Raw genomic sequence first — 5447 nt, forward strand, 5'->3', positions numbered from 1 at the left:
AGATCCAAGATGGAGATTTGGGCTAGCATATTCCCAAGGTGTTCCATAATGTTATACTACACCCCTGAGGGAGGAATTGTATATGGGTCTACTATATTAAGTCGGGTCCTTCAAGTTATGACAATATATTGGTTATATGGGCCCTTAATATATAGAACATTGATAGAGGGATCAAATTTGGATATACATCTAATAATACTACTATATTCAAATTACATTTAGGTATAATCTTGTGTTTTGTTATATCTATGACCTTTTTTGGGTTGGGTATTGTTGTTTTTGTAATTCTTGGTGTTGACATTGTTGTTGTGGGGAGGTGTCTTTCCCTTATTTTTGTTCTCATGTTGTGCAAATTCATTTTGATAAATTAGCATCCTTACATTGGGAGAGGTTTGTGCCCCTATTGTGATGTCTTTGCAATTGATGAGGTCTTGCATACAATTATTTAGTTTCATACAATTAATAGTGGAGTGTCCCTTGATGTGGCAAAAACCACAAAACTCATTTTCTTTGTACCATGGGGCCTTAGGCTAGCTCCCATCTTATGGTTGTGTATGTGGATGGACTAAAAGTTTTTTCTTTACTAGTTTGTCAAAGATGACCTCAAGTGGCTCCCCTATGGTAGTGTAAACTTTATTGGGTTTGTTTTGAACCTATGGTTTTTGCCCAGTTGGGATATTTATAGCATGTGTTTGATTTGTTGTTGCTTGCTAGGATGGTGTTTGTACTCTTTATAGTTATTATTGTTATTGTGTTTGTTGATATGATAGTTGATAGAACATGTTTTATTACTAATATGCTAGTTGTTTGTTGGAATGGTTGTTGATAAGGGATATTTTATGTATTGGGTGTTGTGTCAACGACATGGACTTGTGTATCTATAGTGCCATCTATTATTGTGTTCTTGTTCTTTTTCCAATACCATAGTTTATTATTTGAGTGTCCTAACTCTTGGGTGTTTATGCCACCTCTTGACACTGCATGTAAAATTTGTTTACATGTGTAATTGGATCTCCTTTCCCCTATAATTTGTCAAATTTGTGGATTAAAAAATGCTTGGGGAAAGGTGTCATTGTTATAACCCTATCGAATGGATGTGGGTATAATTTTTCAAACTTTAATGATTTAAATTCAATACCTTCCTTTATTGCTTTCATGGCACTCTTTGTCTCTACCCAATCCTAGAGCCCCCAATGGATGATATGTATCACATAGAGAGGATGAATATAGATGATTTTGATGGGTATACTTGTTAGAAATTTGTTCACCACTCCCCTTAGGATTCATGACAAAGGCTTAACTCCCTCTTGTGTACTATAAATTGAGTGGTTGTATTGAGCATTGATAGATCAATCTTTTAGTACAATAGCAACCCCACTCTAACAATTGGTATCAAAGCTTGGTTAAAGGTTCAAATCCTCAGACTCTCGAGTAACCCTAAGAGGGAGATTGTTAGAAAAAAATTTAGCACTCCCCTTAGGATTCATGACAAAGGATTAACTGCCTCCTTTCTACTATAAATTAAGTGGTTGTATCAGGCATTGCTAGATTGGTCTTTTGGTTCAAAAGAAACCCCACTCTAACAATACTATAGTGGGTGTAATGTGGATTTCCATGCAGCTAAGATGGGGGGTCCGAGATTTTTGTTGTGGTGGTTGGACACACTATTGTTCTTATCAGGTGAATTATTATTGGTATTGTACATGCTTCTATAGAGGGTAAGTGTGGGATTGCTATCTAAATGGATAGTTCTATGCAGGTCCTTGCACATATTATTGTTGTAGTGATGGTGGTTGATATGGTGCTGTTATGTTTTGGGACCCCACATTTTTTCCAATGTAAGATGGATGTGCACCTACCTAAGAGGGTAACTAGGTGTTGAAGGGTGCCACATAGTCAATGTAGTGGATTATTCCTATTGTTGGTTGTTGTCTCTATGACACTAGTTGGATACTTCCTAGAGGTCACATAGAAAAATAGTTGACTCGTGGTGCTAGTGGATGTTGTTCTTGGAAGGATGGCATGAAAGGATTTCTAGTTTAGATTTTTATTATTTATATCAACATAGTATGGTTTCTATAAAGTCTAGTTGAGTAGTATAAAAAGATCTTAATAGTACAAACAATGTTTAGATTGTCTAGAGATGCACAATCATGTCATGTTCTACACTATGTCCTAATGACATGGCCAAGTTCACAAAATCTAAGTTGAAGATGTATAGAAGTTGTATCTAATTTATAGAGATTAGTTTAGAGGTAGAGTATTGGGAGAGTAGTTTTTGATGTTTGTTCACTAGCCTACATATGAGATACAATAAGAAGATTCCTAGTCAGGCAATGACATAGAGTAGTCAGTTGGTGATGTCAATGAGTGCACAAGCCCTAGTATCTCACATGTGAAGTTTTTTATAGACTATGAGTTAACAGTGCTATTGTAAATCTAATTAATTAATTATCTTATTATAATTAATTGGGAAAGCCACAAGGCTGACTCAAATAATTATTTTGAAGATAAGGTATAATGAAAAGATTTTTTCCTTGATTATAACATGTGTGTGATTTTATATCAAGTGTGAAGTGTGGAAAGGAGTAAAGTGTTTAACAAATGTGTGTAAGCAATCCAAGGGATTATTGGATGCAAGATTTGTGATCTAGTTACAAGATCAAAAGGAGAAAAGGTCTAGTTGATAAGACAGAAGAAAAGGAAGGAAGTGCATTTCATTTCTATTATTCTACAAGGAATAATATAGAGATCATTTGGATAGTGGGTTCACTGGTCTTGCCCTTGAAGTTGTTTGGGAAGTGGGTCCAGTTGTCTTCCATAACTCCTAATAGGGTTGGAATCTCCTAACAAGGATTCAAAGTCTCCTAATAGGGACTCATATGTATTGAATGTATTCATAGACTCCTAACAAGATCCATCCTCTAACAATGAACATTTATATTGGTACATCATCTTGTGGGTACCATCCCCACTAGGGTTTTCTCTCTAATCAAGGGTTTCTATAGTTAACATATCTAGTGTTATTGTGTATGAGTATCTTGTTGTTATTTCATATTGTATTTCTCATATGGTTAAAGTTTACTAAGGTTGATAATTGTGATATTAGTTGGATAACTAATTCACCAACCCCCCGCCCACCCCCCCCCCCCCCACCCAAGGTTATATTGGTGGACTATATATTATAACAATGTTATCCCTAAGGTAAATTTTGCTTTAATATGTTACTCATTAGGCCTATTGGGAAGAACCCATCTTGATATTTTTTGGATCTAATGTGATATTTCCCTCTCAATCTAAGTGGGGAGTCTATACACGAGTTGATCAAAAAACTAACATGTCAATGATCCTTCAAGGTATGAAAAATAGAAGTACACTTTCTATGGGGGAAAATAATTCTTGAGGATGAAATCCAAGTAGCCTTATGCCTCTACAAAGGAAAAAACATATGTTAGATAACTTTAGAGAAGCATTATATTCTCTTACACCATGAGTAAAATACCAAGGATAAAAGAATGACTACTAGTTTGGTTTATAATAAGGTCAATGGAGTCCTCCCAAATGGTTTTTATGCATGTGATCCACTTAAGGGTCTATTCTAACCATGTTGAAATTGTAAGAAATTTTTCCTACCTCAGAATAACATCAAAAATTCATCACCCAAAATTGCATAGATATATGGCTGATTTGAGGTTGTTCTTCAATGGGGACATGTTTCCCAAAGGAAAAACTCTCTAGAAGCATTCTTAGGTTTTTGTGAATGATCTTGCTAACAATGTTTGGTACATGTGTCATGAATTTGAATAAATTTACTTTGTAAGAAAACAAAAAATATCTCAAATTTGTGTTGAAACACACATCTTTAAAACATGCCAAACACTTAGGTTCATTTGAAATTTGAAGCTTTTAGATTTTTCTAAGATTGAAACTACTAGTGGTTAACACATATAATCTTTCCAACTTCACAACATTCGTTAACTTAAAAAAAGTCAAGTCAACTTTATAAATTGAATTGTGAAAGCTTTGAAAGAGATGGAAATAAGAGAGATTTTAGTTTAAGGCATTCAAGATTTGGTGTGCTTTTTCTTAATCCCAAAACTAAAGTGTTAGTTTTTAAATGTTCTTTCATAGCCCAAAATCAAGTTTTTATTACATTCATTCTTCTTACAACCTTAGGCATTCAAGATTTTTGGATTAATTGATTTTAAAATTCTAAAGTCGAAGTGTTTTTTTAGATTGCTAAAACATTCATTAAATGGGAAAAAAGATGTAAATACAATAAGCATTCAAGATTTGATTTTGATTGTGTTTTAGAGCCCAAAAGAAAATATTTGATTAAAGCAATGGTAAATTCTCTTTACAACATTCAAGAAATGATTAATTAATTAATTTTATACCCCAAAACTAAGTGTGAGTTTAACTACATAAGAAATGACATGTGCCTTGAGCTCCTCTTTTGTACACTTTTCAACAAATAGACTAATCACCAAAAAATGGAATAAAGTAAGGTTAACATGCATTACCATAATGTAGGAATACAATCAATGTCACAAAAATTCAATCAAACTAGTGAAAAATAAAAAATAAAGAAGTTGACAAACAAAGGGTAGGGAAAAGTTTTCTTACAAAGTGATCCTACCTAAGCCACTTTCCTACCAATGTTTTAGGCATTTACACAAGGATGAATGGTCACGAGATCAATAGGTAAAATTTAAATTTAAGTTACTACCAAAAGGCTTACGTAGAGAAATCTCATTGTTCATATTTGTGTTCCTACAAATCCATACAAGTGTTCCCATGAGAACAAGAATGAGAGAGAAAAGGTGGTTCTGTGTCAAATGGTGTTCAATTTAAGTCATCATTTCCACTGTTGAAAAGAGATTGTTTGAAGTATGGAACCTATTATGGAACAATAATTAATTTGTCAATGATGTCAAACTTGCTACTTGCTGGTGAGAAAACTATTTTTTGGTCTAATGCTATCATTTGTTTAATTGATGTAGAGGATTTGAAAAGATAAGATAACAAGAGTACCTAGAGAAAGGTTGACTTATTTGGTGTGTAAAAGGATCAATAAGACCAAGTAATACATTGATGATATTATGTATTGTTGATCTATTTAAGGATAAAGTAAATGGTTACTTTAGATAAGCCTGAAGGAAGATTTTTCATCAAAAAAGTGTCTGCCAAGCTTGGCCAAGAAAATAGTATAAGTCAAGTAAACTGAGTTTAGGATGAGCAATATTTAGTATGTGTCAAGTGTCAAAAAATTATAGTTACTACCAAGCATTACGTAAATAACAGTAGTGACTGAGCAAGGCAGACTTAGTTTATGATGAGCAACATAGTGTTGGCCAAGTATCAGAGGACTTTTTTGCCAAGTGAACACTGTGGATGCCGAGTGATAGTAAAAGGATTTTAATCAAAGATTTGGAAAATTTGAGCTA

This window comes from Cupressus sempervirens, chromosome 3 (assembly GCF_028749045.1).
Source record: "Cupressus sempervirens isolate cs-2001-9-10 chromosome 3, ASM2874904v1, whole genome shotgun sequence".
NCBI classification, from domain to species: domain Eukaryota; kingdom Viridiplantae; phylum Streptophyta; class Pinopsida; order Cupressales; family Cupressaceae; genus Cupressus; species Cupressus sempervirens.